Here is a 19,630-nt window from a genome sequence, read left to right as displayed (position 1 = left end):
CGCCCTAAGCTAAGGAACAAAAAGTGCACATTTGTATTTCAATGACTTATTTCTTTTGTTCTTAATTTTGCACGAGATGTTGCAACGCGGGGGCACTGGGCACCATGGCAACGTGACATCGCATCGCACGCCAAACCTGACAGCGCCCGAGCGGCTCAGCGCTTGCGCAGACGTCCCCTCTGCGGCCCCGCCCACTTCTCCCCAAGGCGCGCCGGGCGGACTGCGGCCCTGGGCGCGCGTGGATGACGTCGTCGGCGCGTGCCCGGGTAGCCCGTAGTAACCCGGAGCCCGCCGAAGTGGAGCCCCCGGGGCAGGCGGCCGAGACAGGTAACCCGCGCGCTCGCCCTCGGGTCCCTGCCTTCCTCCCTCGGGCGCCGGGGACGCACTTCCGGTCCTGAGGGCGGCGGAAGCCCGCGGGAGCCTGCGGGGGGCTCGGCCTGCGCGCGGCGGGGGCGCCGGGCGCTCGGGCTCGGCTCCGGTGCCCGCTGCGTTTCCCTGCAGGCCCTCCTCACCAGTCCCTGGGCTCCCGCGCCGCAGGGGTCGGCGCCGGTCTCGTTGAAGCTCGGGTCCACTTGCAGGGGCACCCGTCAGTCCTCGGTCCCCAAGCATGCTCACTCGAGCACCAAGTTTTGAGCGTGGAGGTGCCCGCGGAACACCCCCGCCCCCGCGCACACACGTCACTGTGGAGTTTTGCTCTTCAACGCACTATTTGCCGGGTCTGGGGGTCTGGCGGCGGCGCAGTAATGAGAACATCTTTGTGATAGCGATGCACATGGCATCCAGGCAACTCTAAACAGTAAATAGTACGTCGTTAAGATACCCTTCGCCCTTGGATTCCTTTTTGGTTTTTAAAGCGATCATGACAGTTTTCAGTAGAAAGGTAGCCCTCGAAATAAGTGGGTAACGGAACCCGCCACGAATGCTTACATTTCTCCCTCTCTTTAAAAGTAACACTTGTAACAAAGGCAATATTGCCGATAAAGGGATGATGTTTTTTTATTATAGAACCAACCAGAATCGGTGCTGGATAGATAAGATTCAATTTTTGATCTCTTTCATGGTTTTATCTTGTTTTCATGAACAATTAACACATTCCGTGTGTGTGTGTGTGTGTGTGTGTGTGTGTGTGTCCGTCCGTCCGTCCGTGTCCTTCCACCTTATTTGAGGCAGAGTCTGTTCACCCCCGCGTTGCCGAGGCTGGCTTCCTAGTGGGGATTCTCCTGTTTCTGCCTCCGGCCACTCAGAAACACTAGGGTGTTTGGCTTTTAGTTGGGTTCTGGGGTTTGGAACTCAGGAACTCATGCACGCTCTTTATCTACTGAACCATGTCCTCAGCCCAAAGCCTTCTATTTTTGAAGCATATGTTGTACTTCATATAATTCTGAGAAACTTATCAGATATTTTGCTAGTTAGTAAAAATTAGAGTGTTTCAGTATTTGGGGCTACAAAGTAGAATAAACAAGGGAATAATTTTAGTTACTCATTGTTGACTTGTTTCCCAGGAACTGTGCTCAACACTTTATATATAATTATCTCCTTAATTCACATAATAGCATTGTGAGTTGTGACTTTTACCCCCATTTTACAGAGAAAATAACTGAGGCTATTAAATGAAATTGACTTAGCAAATGACAAATTCACAATTTAAATTCAGGGCTACGTATGACTTCAAATCCTGTATTTTTCTTGTTTTGTAAAATAACTACTATTAGGGATCAAGTTCTAGGATTTTCAGAACAAATATTACATAATTCCATGAGTTTGTTCACTCACGTGTCCATATGATAGGGCACTTGGAATTATCTTTTCATAAATTCTCAGATTCCTGGAGTTGAAAACATCTGTAAAGAGGGTTAGGAGTTAGTAAAGTGTTTACCCCACAAGTATGAGAACTTGAGTTCAGATCCTGAACACCCATGTCAAAGCTGGGTGTGGAGGTATATGTGCCTGTAATCCTAGTGCAAGGGAGGAAGAGGCAGGAAGATATCTAGAGCTGGCTTGACTAGCTAGTTTAGCTAAGTCCATGAGTTACAAGTGCAGTGAGAAAGACTGTCTTAAAAAATAAGGTGGAAAGCATGTGAGGAAGGTACTTGATGTTGACCTGTGGTCCTTACATGTGTGTGCACACACACATGAGCATATGAGACCACATAATAAAATCACATATACACACCACACATACACATGTGAAACAATAATTTTTAAAATTTTGGAGAAATTAGAAGCCCTATCATGCCCATTCTTTCTCTCTCTCTGCTTGAAAATAAATAAATAAATAAAAATACAATTAAAGGGCTGGAGAGATGGCTTAGCGATTAAGTGCTTGTCTGTGAAGCCTAAGGACCCTGGTTGGAGGCTTGATTACCCAGTCCAAGTAAGCCAGATGCACAAGGTAGCACATGCATCTAGAGTTCGTTTGCAGTGGGTGGAGGCTCTGATGTGCCCATTCTCTCTCTCTCTCAAATAAATAAATTAAAATTAAAAAATACAATTAAAAAGAAAGAATGCTTAGATGATCATTTTGAGAGGCGTATGGGTTAATGTATATAAAAACTTCTAAAAAGCTTACAGTGCCAGATATACTGAAAAGACCAAGTATGTGCTTGCTAGTATTATTATTTGCTTGGCCTTAGTTTTAGGTCTTTGAAAATGACAACCTAATTCTTGAAAAATTATTATTCTTTGGATAATATTTGATACATGGTAATTATCATTTTACCAAATAATCAAATTAGCCTAATTGGGGTCCTTCATCCTATGCTATTTTGCAAAATATTAATTCAGTAAACTCACTTTCATTGTGTCTTGTATGCAATAAGCATTTTTCTTGAGATTTAAAGTGTTGCTGTTTTATGTACCACAGTAATGGACTTTTAATTTCTGTTTAAATTTGGAGGCTATCACAGTATTTCAAATTATTGTCTAGAACATGGAAACCCTTGTACTTATGTTAGTATAGTTGCATAATGATAAATATTGCCTTTAAAAATGCTAGTATGAGGGCTGGAGAGATGGTTCAGCATTTAAAGTGCATTATTCTAGGCACTTCACCAATGAAGCATGTACTATTTTTGTTCCCATTTTACAGATGAAGAAACTGAACATAGGAAAATTAAATTGCTAAAATAAAGGCTGGTTAAGTGGTGAAATTGGGATTTGAACATGGACTCCAGACCTCACTGGTTCCTAGATTTACTTAGTCAGTGTCAACTTTGTAATGCCACACTCCTCTTGCACTCTCTCTGTTGTGCTGTCTTTAACTGAAAAATACTGAGTAGACAATGGAAGAACAATTGAAGCCAAACTTCCACAAGAGTAGCAGGTGCCTCATCTGACTGGAGTGGTCATGCCTGCATGGGGCTCCATTCTCATAACTTAGTATTTACCCTCCTGTGAGAGCCTGGTCTATGAAAAACAGATGCTAAAACTTTTTGTGGTCCCACATTCAGATATCCTATGCTGAACTTTACTTTCAATATTGTATAATTCCTATCTTATGAGAGCTATGTGGGGAGAAAGAACTTTTTGTTTATAGTGTTAATGACTGTTAGAATGGTTTGTGGGACACTCATTTGCTGCTAACTCATTATTATGTGTGTCTGATTCCTGAAAAAAATATTTTGAAAGGGCATTATGTACCCATGATAAGTTTTATTGTAATTTTCCTTGGCTTTTCTTTTGTGTACATTTTATTTCGTTGACATGTGCAATTGAAAGTTTAATTTTTGAAGGTGTTGGAATCAGGACATGCTTGATATATTTTGACATCAAAGGAGGCAAATCAGCCTGTTCTGTTGGCACCAGTCAGATTTTACACATGTATAGTGTATATTTGGAGGTGTGAACTGTACAACAAAATCATAAAATAAATAAAAGAGATAAAATCTTTTAGATTTCATCGGACAGTTGGAACTCTTAAGCATTGGATGGTTAAGTAATCTGCCTATTTTGATTCAGTAGTAGAATCATTTTGTATTTATTTGAATCATGCCATATCATATTTATGTAACATTTTTGTTTATAAGAGGAGGCTTCATGGTTTTTATTCATATGTACTTAATTATCATTTTTCCTATAGTAAGGTATTCTGGATGAGAGATGATGACCTTTATTATACAGTTTGAGGAGAGAATGAACTGATATCAAAGATGCTTAGGTTAAAGTGACATAGCTTTGAAATTGGTTATTTGTATGAGAAACCTGGGGTAAGAAAACTTAGAGTTGGGAACATGGACCTTAAGCTATAGAGCAGAACTTCCCAGTCAGGTGAGTAAAATTTGAAACTATAGCTGTAGGACATATCATGTCTAAGAAACTGGAGAAGGAAAGGCCAAAGAAGTAGAAAGATGGAGAGAAAAGGTTATGATCACAGAACTTTGAAGAGAATTTGGTCATTATATTAATGTCCCAAAATTAAAGGATGAAATGACCACTGGATTTGCTCACAAGGAAGTGATTTCACTGTGGAACTTGAATACCATGGTAGGGATGTGAGCAGTGACTTAATGGACTGAAAGGATGAAAAGGAAAGAGACTGAAGACGGTCCTTAAGGAATAGTTGGCTGTGATGAGAAAGAGAAGTCAGAGGGAGAGAGGACAGGTCTAAGAAAAGTCAGTGCAGGAGGAGTAGAGGAGGGAATTGGGAGCAGGGTTAACTAAAACTAAAGATATTATGATAAAGCCAAATGGGAGCTAGGCATGGTGGTGCATGCCTTTAATCCCAGCACTCAGGAGACAGAGGTAGGTGGATCAATGTGAGTTCAAAGCCAGTTTGAGACTACATAGTGAATTTCAGGTCAGCCTGGGCTAGAGCGAGTCCCTACGTCAAAAAGTGAGTATAAAGAAAAAGCCATATGGAAACTTGCTTCTCTGTTAGCTAATTAAAAATATATTTTTACAGTCGGGTGTGGTGGCGCACGCCTTTAATCCCAGCACTCAGGAGGCAGAGGTAGGAGGATCGCCAAGAGTTCAAGGCTACCCTGAGACTGTGTACGTGTGTGTGTGTATGTAAATTTTAAATAGAATTTGGACAGAAGTACCCTAGAGGGTATGGATAATGCTACTTCCAGATGCCATAGGTTACAGAAAAATCCCAGTGCCAGGGATGTGATACCTCCTAGTGAGTTGTTGGTCAAGAAAGCCCCTACAACTCTGAATACAATACAGGCTGTTGCCAATTCTCCTGGTTGCCCACCAGAACTAGATGCCAAAGATCTCATTGTTGAAGTCACCACGTTTCAGTTGCAGGACACTAAGAAATCAAGGTGGAACTAAAGTGTCCTCCTTGCTGGCTGTCTGTCATAGGGCTAGAAAGTGCTATGCAGTCTGCTGTGGGACAAAAGTCATCAACAGTATTAACTAGCAAGGGTTCCTGCAGACTATACAACCAACCAGCCAAGCCAGATGTGCACACTGGAGTAGCAGTGGCATGACTAATTATTGGAGTAACCAATTGTTACTGATTGGAGTTGAGGCCAGTTCAACAGGAAGGAATTCATGTCCAATATTAAAAACCTAGCCAGAAGACTATGGCTGGGGCTAGAGAGATGGCTCAGTGGTTGAGCCCGATGCATAAAGTGGTACATGCATCTGGAGATTGTTTGCAGTAGCTAGCAGCCCTGACAGACCCATTCTATCTGTCTTTCTTCTCTCTCTCTCTGTCTGTCTCTGTGTGTGTCTCTCTCTCTTCTTCTTCTGCCTGCAAATAAATAAAAATAATTTCTAAAAAAGATTATGGATGGGAAGGTCATATCCCCTACACAGGAAGGTACTACTGTTATTTGGCTAAATAGATATGTTGTGCCCTTCAGTTTACCCTCTAAGTATTTGTTTATGCCCATAGATTAGTGCTGCTCACACCTTTGGTCAAAGAAGCTTATTTTTAAAGATGGAACTGTGAGCTGGGTGTGGTGGCACATGCCTTTAATCCCAGCATTTGGGAGGCAGAGGTAGGAGGATCATTGTGACTTCAAGGCCACCTTGAGACTACATAGTTAATTCCAGGTCAGCCTTGGCTAGAGTGAGACCCTACCTCAGAAAACCAATAAATAAATAAATAAAGATGGAACTGTCTACTGGGGAGTCTCACAACTCAGAGTGCTGAGAAGTGACTGTTGGGTGCTCAGCACTAAGTGAGACATCTTTATCATGCCCTCCAAGGCCCAGGGGGCATTGCAGAGGAGGAGGGGCACAGAAGGAATTTAAGACCCAGCAGGTGGGGAAGAGTGCTTTGAAATGCTTTCTTTTGGACATGAAGTAGCCATTCATTCATGACCTCACAACTGAACTTTCATTACCTGCACAAGATTTCCATAATTCTGGACCATTAACTTTCATCATGTATGGTGGAGGAGAGCAACAACACAAAAATGACATCAAAATAGAAGAGGGACTGTTGGAAGGAAAAAAGGATTCAGTGCAAGGGTGACAAAAGAAGGCAATGGGAAGGGATTATGATCACTTTGAAAGCTGTCAATAAAATGTTTAAAAAGAGAAATCTGAGGTTTCATTTTACAGCTACAATTAACAAACCAAAAGGGGGAAAAAGGAAATTTTTTTTCTTTTGTTGGAGTGAAGTGAGGTTTGAGGCATAGTCTCATTCTAGCCCAGGCTGGCCTTGGACTCACATCCCCCTGATATTCAAAAATGTCTTCAGACATTGCCAAATGAGAGGCAAATGATTCCCAATGGGAAACCACTGTCCTAGAAACATAGGGAGCAGATGGTTTGGATAAAGTGGGAAAGCTAAGGGATTGGTCCTAAGGTGAAATAGAAGTGTGAGTAAAAGAGGACAACTGCAAGATCTTGTTGAAATTAAATCTGTCACAGGTGGAGCTGTTTTTAGACAACAGAAAGGTCAAGAATAGATCATTGGCTGACCTCTAGTAGCACCTTTTCTAAATGGATTGATATTCATAATGACTATACATTCTCCTGGGAGAGAGTACAGACACAATCATTTTCTTTAACTTGAGCCTCCCTCCTGTCATATTATACACATACATGAAATTTATCCAGTTTTATTGATAGCAATTTTTAGGTGGATAATTTTTTTTTAATTTTTAGTGTCTTCTTGATCAGATGTGCTGTGTGTTTGTGTGGGTGGGTGCTGCTTTTGTTTCTAGGTGTACTGTTTTTCAAAAGGCCTAGTTTTTGGCTGTATGACCTAGTTTCTGAGCATTTCTTTTGCATTTGAGCATCTGATATGAAGCCTGTTCTTTGTTTAGAAGAGATGTCAATATAGCCTTATCTCTTTTTTCTTTGAGACAGGGTCTCATGTTCAGGCTGGCCTCAAATTCTATATGTAGCATTATCTTCTTGCCTCTTAAGGGCTAGGATTAAAAGCATGTCATTATTTATAAGAAATAGTGGGTGCTACCTCTTTTACAAAATATTAAAACCAAAACTCCAAAAAAAAAAATCTCTTTTACATAGATCCAAGCTATAGGTTTTAACTGGATTCCCATCCAGTGGTTTTTCATGAATGCTGATTTAAGGGCTAGGTTTAAGTGGGTAAGAGAACTTACTGAGCAACACAATAGGGCCTGAACTCAATACCCCACTACCTATGTAAGCATGCTTGTCTATAACCCTAGTCCCATGGGAAGTAGAGACTGGAGAATCTCTAGGGCTCACTGGTCAATCATGCTGACTAAAAATGGCAGGTCCATGTTCAGTGAGAGACTTGATCTCAAGGAGTGAAAAGAGAAGGACACCTGGCATTCTCCTCTGGCCCTTGTCCAAGCAAGCTCCAAATGGAGCACACATCTGTACATATATACATACACCCCAAAATAAAAGTTGGTTGACTTAATGTTATGTTAAAGATAGTCTTAAGTGTCGGGGGTGGGGAGGGAGGGAATTACCATGGGATATTTTTGTATAATCTTGGAAAATGTTAATAAAAATTTTTTAAAAATTTAAAAAAAGATAGTCTTCATCACAGAATTTCTTATGATACCAAATAGCCTACTGGTGAGTAACTAAATATTTTATGGCTTTATTTTCGCACTTCAATATGAAGATTTCTAAGGAAAAGGTTAATTTATTACCTCAATGGGAAGGTGACCAAATACTCATTTAGCTGTGGTTTGTTTTGGTGTTTAGGATATAGTATTGTTCTGTGCAGGCCACGAAAATGGATATGCACACTGAATGTGAGTATGGAACATAGACCCAAATAGGAAGAAGAGGGACCTGGTTCTTTGAGAAGCAGCTTTGGCTTCCAGTTGTTCTCTGGTGGGAGAGGACCTGGAACAATTTGTGTGCTATCTGCCACTGTGCTCAATGTTTGCCCAGTCGTTAGATCCTTCAGTGGTCACTCTTGAGCAAGTGGATACCCAAGGACATCTTTATACTGCATGTTTGATCATATGTTTATGTGGGTTTTACAACATTTAACCAGCTTAGGGCCAACTTTTAAAATGTTAAGTCCATTCCATATTGGTAGACTTTTATATTTATTTTTTAGTTTTAAATTTTTTACCTCAGGCATATATATCTTAATCTATATAACAATGGCATTTCAAAGGAACATAAACTGCTTTTAACCTTATATTTAAACACATCCTAGTTTTAGCAATTAAGTAAGTTAATTGTTCAAACTTAAGACATATCTGAACTCCTAAAGATCTTATATAGATATTTAAGCTCTAGAAAATTTTTTTTCTTGTTTTCAAACCCATTTCAATTTTTAGAAATTTGTTGAAATTTCTTGTTTCTTGAAGGATGAACCTAATGTTTGTTACTTTCACCATATAAAACCTGATTTTAGGCCGGGTGTGGTGGCACACGCCTTTAATCCCAGCACTCAGGAGGCAGAGGTGGGGGATTGCCATGCGTTCAAGGCCACCCTGAGTCTACATAGTGAATTCCAGGTCAGCCTGAGCTAGACCGAGACCCTACCTTGAAAAACAAAAACAAAAACAAAAAAACCTGATTTTAGAAGTACATTTACAAGGCAGGGGAAAATAAAATTATGAAGAGCTGGGAATATAGCTCCATGGTAGAGCACTTGCCTAGCATGTACATGGCCTTAGCTTTGAATCCCAGCACTACACTAACGCATAATGACTAGATATTTAAATATGGCATGAATTTAAAAGCCATTCCTGAGGACTGGACACCCAGTTGGAGTATATAAATTCTGCATTTACCTCTGAATGAGAAATATATATTTATTCTCACAAAGAACTAGAATGTAAACATTGGGATCTGAATGTGTCTACGCTTCTGTTATTCTTGAGAAGTTTTGAGTTTATCCTTGACCCAGCTTTGGCCCTGGGTGTGGGGCTCCCTGCTGAGCTCATCTGCACAGCTGCAGCCCTGTGACATGGCCACCAAATCAGTACCTAGCTGGAGGGAGCCTGTCTCCTTTTCGGCTAAGGAAATGCAGTTTCCTAGGACAGGAACAGAGGGACCTCCTGACCTTCCTATGGTTTTCCTGCTGTAGGAAGTTGTATTTCCTACAAAGACAAAGAGTCTGTCAGCGTAGGGTAGAAATTGGGGCTGTAGGGTCAGGTAAGGGCCAGGAATTGTTGGAGGAGGTAGGAAAGGTGCCATAGCAATGGAGTTGTCAAGAAAGGACATTCTTATCAAGTAGATTACAAGTTTTGAATGAACCGAATTTCTCAGAATATTTCATTGCCAGCTTCCTGTGTAAGGTGCCCATAGGCAAATGGCTGGAACTTTTGCCAGAAGCAAGGATTTCATGGCATCATCTCTGAAATTTCCATTGAATGCTAAAGAATGCTGGTTGGGAATGCATCAGCCTTAGCTAATCCAGTGGCTCTCAAAGCCTCATCTGTCAATTAGGCGTGACTAGTGTTCTCAGTTCTTATTGGAGCACAGGCAGTCTACTTTGATAAGAGAGAGCTTCAGGCAAGAAGATTTCAGGTTTGAGAACCATTAGCCTGGGCCTTAGGGTAGTGGCTGAGGCATGGTGAAATACAGAGTGAAAACTTTAATGCATGGTAGAGCTTCTATTCTTCTCTGTGTGGATGGCGTTCTCCTTGCAGACTGCTGTCTTGAAAGTGGATGGGGAGAAGAGACTACTCTAATTCCCAGAGCAAGGCAGCACTGTTTAATAGCAAGTACCCCCCCACCACCACCCTGTTCATGGCTGTCGTTTGTCCTGGAATCTAAATTCTTCCAGATTTGAAGAAGCCTTTTGTTTTGCCTCCTTTTTCGTTTCAAATATGTATTCATTGAATTTTTAAACTACATATTCTGTGACCTGTGAGAATGCTGTTTTCATGGCATTGTGATGGTAGGGGTTGATTGAGAAAGCTCATTGATTCAGTCCAGGCTGGTTTGGGCTGTCCAGCAAGCTCCTGATGGCAGAGGTGAGGGCCTGGATCCTTGCTCTCTATGCACTAGCCTCCACTTCCCCAGTCCTGTGGCTGTGCCTATGCCATTTGTCTCCCCTTCAGTGAGCTCTCTCCTGCTACTCTCTGCAGCTGAACCTCTCTGTGTGGGTGTTACTCTCCTGGGTGTTACTCTCCTGTTGGAGGTACCCAGAGGACTGTGGAATGGGAAGCACTTCTTTTGGAAGTTCTTGCACAACTCCCACAACCATACTTGTAGGGTGAAGAGGTGGCTTTGTTATGTTGATTTTTACAAAGACTCACCCACCCACTGAAAGCCACAGCTGCTGCACCTGTCTTCTTCCCTCATAGCTCTGTAGCAATGGTCCTCCTTTCCTCCTGTGCACCCTGGATGCCCAGCTCAGGCTCACCATACTCCAGCCCCAGAAATCCTATCTGCCTTTCCCCAAGTGACCCACCACCCCTCCAAAATTCCTGTCTAATCTCTAGCAACCAAAGATAGTGATACTAGTTTGTAAGCTTCTTGGAGAGACCCCATGAAAAAGTCTTAAGTTCCTATGTGCTCGCTCAGTTGAAGTCTTTGAGGTAACAGTATGGTAGGCCCACAGAGACAGGGCTCCATTGTTAAACTCCTCCCGCACTCCTTGTCTATAGGAAGAAACGCCTTCCACTGCTTCCCAGCCTGGGATGGTGTTGCAGTCCGGTTCGCATTGCTGGTAAAAATCACCCAACCAAGAGCAGCTTCTGGGAAAAAGAGATTTATTTTGGCTTACAGGCTTGAGAGGAAGCTCCACGATGGCAGGGGAAAACGATGGCATGAGCAGAGGGTGGACATCACCCTCTGGCCAACATAAGGTGGACTACAGCAACAGGAGGGTATGCCAAACACTGGCAAGGGGAAACTGGCTATAAAGCCCATAAGCCCGCCCCCAAAAATACACTCCCTCCAGGAGGCATTCATTCCCAAATATCCATCAGCTGGGAACCTAGCATTCAGAACACCTAAGTTTATGTGTGAAACTCTGTGCCTTCCATACACATGTACACATAGGGCCATGTCCTGTGTCATACCTTGATAACCTGTATATTGCAGGACCAGTTCAGGGTCAAAATGGGGTGGTCCATCCTCCATGCCAGCAGCAGGATAGGAGAAAGAGGCCAGAGGGTATGGATCAACTTCTCCTCACTTGAGGGACATAGGGACCTCTAAGTGCCCTTTCACTAATGCTCCAGCTTCAAATGGGAGACATGTAGGGCAGGAGGTGTTGCTCCAAATTCTTTGTTGGCTGCAATTTTAATCCAGTGCTCCTCAGAGAGTGCCCTCGCTCACAGGACAGAGATAGAACCCTGTACTGCAGGAGTGACTGTCATATGCCTTATTCTTAAAAAAAAAAGTTTAAAGCCCATATAAAATAAAGCTCAGTGATTCATAAGCCTTAGGTACATAAGAAGTATGTGGAGGGCTGGAAAGATGGCTTAGTGGTTAAGCACTTGCCTCTGAAGCCTAAGGACCCTGGTTCGAGGCTCAATTCCCCAGGACCCACGTTAGCCAGACACACAAGGGGGCGCACGCGTCTGGAGTTCGTTTGCAGTGGCTGGAGGCCCTGGCGCGCCCACTCTGCTCTCTCTCTGCCTCTATCTCTCTGTCTATTGCTCTCAAATAAATAAATAAAAAATAAAAATTTTTAAAAAAAGTATGTGGATATCTAATTCAAAATGTGAGTCATTTGCTGCCATCCCTGGTGATTCTCATTTAGTGAATCTGACATCATGTCTGAATGGAGGCATTGTCACATGTACTGTGTGCATATGCACATATAGTGTATGCACATGTATGTGTTGATGCATGCGTCCTGTTCATATGTGTGTGGAGGCCAGAGGAAGACATCAGGTGATCTTCTCTGTCACTCTTCCACCTTATTTTCCTGAGATAGAGTCTCTCACTGAACCCAGAGTTTCCTGTTTTTTTGGTTAGGTTGGTTGGCCAGTGTGCCCTAGCCACTCTTCTTTCTCTGCCCCGCTCATTGCAGGGTGCTGGAGGGTTATAGTCATGTGCAGCCATGCATGGGTGCTGAAGGTCAAAGTCAGGTTCTCATGACTTCACAGCAAACACTCCTAACTGCTGAGCCATTTCCACAGCCCCAGGACTCTGCATTTTTAACATGTCACCTTCTCCCATATTGTATGTAGTACCTGTGGTTCTCAGATCACACCTGGAGAAACACTGTGTTCAATTTCCAAGGAGGAAGGTGACTTATCTGATTATAGTTTCACTTCGGGAAGTGACAAGATACAAGTGTTTTCACAAGTTTCTGAGAATATTCATCAATATGAATCTTGATTTCTAGGAATGAAGCTACTGGATGTTAATATCCACTGGAAAGCTATACAGACATGCTGAGAATTAAAACATTTTAAAAGCCATTAGTAGTCTTCCTAGTTAAAAATGCCCCAGAACGGTTGGAGAGATGGCTTAGCAGTTAAGACATTTGCCTACAAAGCCAAAGGACCCCAGTTCAATTCTCCAGGACCCACATAAGGCAGGTGCACAAGGTGGCGCATGTGTTTGGAGTTTGTTTGCCATGGCTGGAGGCCTTAGCATGCTCATTCTCTCTCTCAAATAAATAAATGAAACTATATATATATATATATATATATATATATATATATATATATATATATATATATATATATACACACACACATACACACACACATATGTATATATAAATAGATATCCTAGAATATTTTTTGATAATACAACAAAGTCAGTAAGATGTAACAGTTTTATAGTATTTTATGAGGATTTTGAGGAACCATACATTCTTAGTTGTGAGGCTTCATGTTAAAGCTGTCTGTAGGAAGAAAATGCTAGAGAAATGTCTTTTCACACAGTCTTTAAGCCATGTGCTAGAAGCCTACAAGGTGGCATGAATGTTAAGTAAATGTTGGTGAGCCTATGGTCACTATCAGGGCAGGACTGGGTTAATCTCTAGGGATTTACAATTTTTCCTACGTAGAATTGTCAAAAAGATTTATTTTATATGCCTTCCACAAAAAATGAATTACATAGGGGCAGAAGCCTGCTTCCTCTGTTTCCCCTTTCTTAGCAGAAGTTACTGCCTTTCTCTGTGGTAGACTTCTGTTAAGGCTGCTTCTGATGGGTGAAATAAAGACACCAGCATATTTTGGGGTCACCTATTGTAGTGGACAATTACCAGCAGAAATAGTTCCCTCTTTCCATGGGGAAATAGAAAAAAAAAGCTGATTCCATATTGCAGTACTTTCAGTATGTGCTTTATGTGGGACCTTGTGTACTGACATCCCTTGTTAGGAATGGGCCAAGCTTCTCCTGTGGAGCCATTCCAAACTATCCTGTGCACTGATACCTCAGAGAAATGGAACACATCTTTCCTTCAGGGTAAATGGATGTGCTGGAGCCTAGGATTTCTGTGTCCTGGAGACACTTCTTTATGAACGCCCCCCTGGTATTCTTTTATTTATTTATTAACTTTATTTATTTGAGGGAGCAAGAGAAGCAGAGAGAGATTGATTGCACCAGGGCCTTCAGCTGCTGCAAATAAACTCCAGAAGCATGTGCCACCATGTGCATCTGGCTTAGTGGGTCCTGGGGAATTGAACCTGGGTCCTTTGGCTTTGTAGGCAAGTGCCTAAGCTACTAAGCCATCCTTCCAGCTCCCCTGGTATTCTTTCTTGCTGTTGTTGGTATGAAGGGAGCAGGGTCTTTAGGGATCTCTGCCTACCTGCTCATCAGACAGTTACCCTTCTCCCGGGTTCAACTCTGCCCTTTGGAGCATAGCAGTAGCAGCCACACCTAGGAACTCTGCAAGAAGACCCAGCATCCCATTTCTTCTGCTTTTCCCATGGAGGCTGACTTCCCAGCCTTCTTTTACCTTCATGTGAACGTTGTCAGAAACTATCCTGTGCCTCACTTTCACTTTCAGCAGAAATGTACTTTTCTGGATATTCTAATTTCCCTGTCAATTTTTTTTTTTTTTTGAGACAAGGTGTTACACTCAGGCTGGGATATACTCACTATTGTAGCTGTTGTGGTTTGAATGTAAAATATCCCTTCATAGGATATGTTTGGACACTTGGGCCCTGCTGGTGACACTATTTAAGAAGGTTGCTGGAGATGGGCCTTGAGATTGTATAGCCCAGCCCCACTTGCTGTTCCTTTCTGCTTCCTACCTGAGGGTGTGAAGACCAGCTTCCTGCTCCTGTCATGCCTTCCCCACCTTAATGGACTTACCCTGTGGAACTAAAAGCCAAAACCAACTTTTTCCTTCCCTAAGTGGCTTCTGGCCAGGTATTTGGTCAAAGCAATGAGAAACTGATATAGTAGCCTTGGCTAGCTTCAAACACAGTTAATCCTGCCTTCACTCCTGTAGTGCTAAGATTTCAGGTATGAGCCACTACACCTGGTTTTGTTCCTGTTACTTTTAAAGTAATAGATATATATCAGCTCCCAAATTCTATTATTTTTATTACTTGTTCTCAAGTTGTATATAAGGTGATTTGAAGTGGCTTGTGTATATATATATATTCCATTCATTTTTAAGTCTTTTCAATTTATTTCAAATCTTCTGTATTTATTTTAATATATTATAATACAAAAAAAGTTAGCACATTCAAGTCATGATTTTATGCCTATTATTGGCTAAGGTAAAGTTGGGGGAAAGAAAGCCAATCATTAAGTGGATTTAAGAAAAATATTTAATAAGTCATAACAAGGGTAAGGATGGCAGAAATAATGAAGGTGGCACATGTGTGACTGAACTTAGGGAAATACTGTTTCTTTGGTGGGGGGGATTAATGCTATTTTAAACTACTTCTCAAGACTAACAGTTGTTTTTTTTTTTTTTTTTTTTGTTTGTTTTGTTTTTACGAAGTAGGGTCTCACTTTAGCTCAGGCCGACCTAGAATTCTCTATGTAGTCTCAGGATGGCCTCGAACTCACAGTGATCCACTCTGCCTCCCGAGTGCTGGGATTAAAGACGTGCGCCATCATGCCTGGCTAAGACTAACAGTTTTTTTTTTTAATGGCCTTGACAATAACGTACAAAATAAATTCAAGTTGAGGCGCTATGGCATGTTGGGAGAAGATGGGTACTTGATATAGAACGGTTCATTAACTGTAAATTTTCACTCAGACCTGTGCATGTTTAAATAGTCCTTCTAAAAATGCTAAGTGTGCAACTTCCTTGCTAGCAGCACTTATTTTTATTAATTTGTTCCAAATTAAATTTTTTTTTTGTCTTCTATAGGGCATGCAAGATAAGCACTGTAAAACTTCATTGAAATGGTTTGCTATTCTAGCCCCCCCCCTTCAGCTTTATTGAGTTCACATGCCATAAGATTCACCTTTTAAGAGTATTCAGTTCAGGGCTGGGGATATTGGTCAGTGGGTTAAGAGTGCTTGCTGCACTAGCATGAATGCCTGAGACCACCTGAGCTCAGTTCTCTGGCACCTATGCACAGCTGTGCAGTCATGTGCATTTTTAACCCCAGTTCTGTGGGAGTAGAGACTGGAGAATCATTGGGAGGTGCTGATTAAAAACAAGGCAGCTCTAGGTTTATTGAGAGACTTCATCTCAAAGAAACAGGTGGATGGTCAAAAAGAGGGCATCCAACATTCCTCTTTGGCCTCTGCATGCATGAACACAGAATATGCGCATCTGGACATGCATGTGTATACACCTCACATATCACATCACATGTCATACCACACCACACATACTCTGCACACACACCAAAGAAATTTTTTTGTTGATCTTTTGAGGTAGGATCTCACTCTATCCCAGCCTGACCTGAAACTCTAGTCCCAGGCTTGCCTCAACATCTGCCTCCCAAGTGCTGTTATTAAAGGCATGCACCACCACACCCTGCAAACAGCAAACCATCTAACCTGGGGCTTGAACCCACAACCCTGAGATTAAGAGTCTCATTCTCTACTGACTGAACTAGCTGGGCACCCTCTGAGAAAGTTTTAAAAATAAAATAAAGCCCACAATTCAGTGGATTTCAGTATCTTTACAGAGTTGTACAATCATCGCTACTTGTGTATGTTGATATTTATTTTATTTTATTTTTTGAGGTAGGGTCTCACTTTAGTCCAGGCTGACCTGGAACTCACTATGCAGTCTCAGGGTGGCCTTGAACTCACAGTGATCATCCTACCTCTGCCTCCTGAGTGCTGGGATTAATATTTTGGTATATTTTTATCATGTGGGGCTCCTTCCTGGTCAGGTACGTAGTGTCGAGGGAAGAACCAGGCCTACTGGTTCCTCCCTAGGGGTTGAGAAGGATGATGAGTGTTGGACGACTCAGAAACCTCTCCTGGCCACCGGAGAAAAACCACATTGAGTTGGGAGTTTTTTTGATGTAGGAACTCGCAGAGACAACTTGCTTTATTGCTCTGAGCAGTTGCCTATATCATGTTGTGGACGAAGCCGGGGATTTTAGGATGGGGACAGAGGTAGGGGCCAATAGTAAACTTTAACTACTGAAATGGTAATTACAATTACCACGTGGAAGTGGCAGGCCAGAAGCCATTAGGCGTCTTGCTGAGTCCTAGCTGGCAAGGGACAGGTCACCAAACTTTAGCTAGCCTCAGGAAGTTCCACTAGGCCTCACGCCTGGGCCTTTCAAAGCCCAACATCTCCCCCTTTTGTTTTTGTAAGAGCATTAGTCACTGTGGCCCCTATCTTAGGTTGTCCTCCTCTGGGGATCTTACCTGTCATTGGATACCAGGTGTTTAGCTCGCTGAGAAGCCACTCCATGGCCTGTCTTAGGTTGTCCCCCTCTGGGGATCTTACCCATCATTGGACATATGGAGGGCAGGGGAGGTGGTTGTGGGTCATCTGAGGAACTTAATTTCTGAGTTGCCAGCCTGTGGTAATATATTTTGACCTGATGAAGTTTTATTGTCTCTAGCCGCTGGTGAATAAATTGTGTAATTTTGTTAATTACACAAGGCCCGACAGTGAGGATAAGGAGAAGGGAAAGGAGAAGGAGGGGGAGGAGTCCAGGTAGAGGGAGGAGGTAGGGTAACAAGTCATGTAAGTCCGTCCGCAGCAGGTTGTCCTGGGGGTCCCGTTGCCTCCTCTCCAAGAGCCTCTTAATCTTGTCCTGGATGATTCCTGATTTATTGGCGTAAAAGTGGCATTTTTTCTGTAAAAACAAATGTATGCCTCCCTTTTCGGCTGCTAGTAGGTCTAGTCCTCTCCTGTTTTGTAGGACTACCTCAGCCAGGGAATCTAGCTTCCAGGAATGATATCTACATCTGGGATTAAGGTGGCGGGGGCACAAAGGTCCATCCAGTTGCTGGGCAGAAAGTCCTAGGCCATCTCGCCTACACAAACATAAACCATTCCAGAAGGCGGGCAGCATTGAGCACTGGGCTCAGTTGTGTTAAAAGTACAGAAGGAAGGATGAATGTATCCCACATCTATACTGGACTTATTAGGGGAAGGCGGGGCCCAAATGCCCAGAGGAAACTTTGGGAAAAGCTGGACAGGGATGGGGAAGGTGGCTGAGCAGTTTTTTAAGGTCATATGGACAACTGTACTGTAATCAGCCAGAGAGGCCCAGATTGGAGGCAAAGCCAGCAATCCTCTGCAAGGGAGGGAGTTATTTAGTTTAGCAGGGTGAAGGACCATTTTAGGAACAGTCCTCAGGGGTGGGACACTCCCTAGAGAAGTGATTGTCAGTGTCCCCTTGTTGGGACAAATATTTTAGGTCTCTCACTGGTACGTACCCAAATGGCTCTTTTTCTTTTTGCAAACTTTTCCCATGGACAAAAATTTTATGAGCTTCACACAAGTTTCTATCAAAAAACTCTTTTCTGTTACAGAGTTTTTGTATTTTAATTACTTCTTAGGACAAAGGTTGGGAAACAAACAAATCCTTTGATCCCAGCAATACAAACATAAATCTTAAGGAATGGCCAGCTCTTATCAGTAACATTGAATATGTATAATCTTGTTTATATGTAGGTGCTATATGTTGCTGTCAAATGGCCCAGAGCTATGGATACAAGGCTAGCCAAATGGCTCCCGAAAATTTCCCCTTTTTTGTTTATTATTTTTTATGAACCAGGCCCCTCTGGGCCTCGGTGTAGAAAGACTGTGTCTGTCTTAGGTTGTTTTCTATGATATTTAGGCCTTACCCGTCATTGGTACATGAATTCCATTATTCATGCCCTGTTTTAGGTTGACCTAACTCGAGAGAATCTTACCCGTCTTTGACTACCAGCCTCTGCAGTGGCTTTAAGATAATGTCTCAGGAAGCTGGGGTCTGGTCTGTAGCTGTATCCCATGTATTTCTGTATGGATATCCATAAAGGATCTTAAAAGGCATTTAACGAGTATGGGCAGCAGACACAGAATGAGCAAAAGACAAACACCTGTAGCAGTAAAACTTCCTATCCAAGAAGTGAGAGAATTTCATCTAGGCAAGGCAGACTTAAAAGTAGATATTAAGTCATTAGTAGCTTTAGCTGTATCAAAATTAAGCTGATTATTTTGTAAAGACAGAATCTCTGAATGTAACTGAATTAGATCTAAGGAAATATAATCGTTGTGCCAAATATATCTTAAATGTATTTTCCCAATGCTGTTGACTGTTATTATATTTTTTTAGAAGTAACACAAATCCATTGAAAATCTACATGACACTCCAAACGAGTTCTAACTTTTAACCTTAGTATATAGAGCGTCTAACAGGTGAAACTATCTAGGGTAAGGATCAAATCCAAGATCTTAAAGGGAGGTACAGTTTGAATTTTTTTTAGGAACTACTTTAAAGCTGTGAGTATGAAGGATAGTTAGACATTAAAAGTACAGGCCTAAAGCCTAAAGCCTAAAGCCACAGCACACATTAGGAACTCCTGTTAGGCACACTTTGTATATCTTTAGATTGAAATCTGAAACCCACCATCACACCTTAAGATAAACAATTGAATATATTGGGGGCCATTTATTTAAATTACCATATTCCTCTCCTGGAGCCCAATAGATTTATAACCATCACATATTATGAATTGTTAGAAAAATTTAAAAATTTAAGGTAAATAAGGCCTTTTTTAGTTGTTGTGTGGGGGAAAGGATTCCCCCTTTTGTTTTTGTAATTGAGACTTGAGAGTTTGATTATATCTATTAATGATAGCCTGGCCCCGGAGTTGTGTGGAATGCCTGTGGAATGTGAGATTTTCCAGGTTTGGAGAAAAATCTATAAAGGCCTTGCTTATGAAGTAGGGGCCATTATCTGTTTTAATTTGATCA

At 42.1% G+C, this 19,630-nt stretch overlaps 1 protein-coding gene across 3 annotated transcripts in view; it reads left to right on the top strand.

Moving 5' to 3' along the window:
• The first annotated feature begins 240 nt into the window (after positions 1-240).
• The window catches only part of Aopep (aminopeptidase O (putative)), a 428,441-nt gene continuing 409,051 nt past the window's right edge, over positions 241-19,630 (top strand). Inside the window, exon 1 of one of the 3 annotated variants that reach the window (XM_045144107.1) lies at positions 241-327. The gene's annotated coding sequence lies outside the window, so the exon portion shown is untranslated. The remainder of the gene's footprint in view (positions 328-19,630) is intronic. The other 2 variants (XM_045144108.1, XR_006635781.1) reach the window with 2 other exon arrangements.

This window comes from Jaculus jaculus, chromosome 2 (assembly GCF_020740685.1).
Source record: "Jaculus jaculus isolate mJacJac1 chromosome 2, mJacJac1.mat.Y.cur, whole genome shotgun sequence".
In the NCBI taxonomy this organism is placed as follows: Eukaryota; Metazoa; Chordata; class Mammalia; order Rodentia; family Dipodidae; genus Jaculus; species Jaculus jaculus.
The sequence above is the reverse complement of the archived record's forward strand: the minus strand, read 5'-3'. Positions and strand labels throughout refer to the sequence as shown.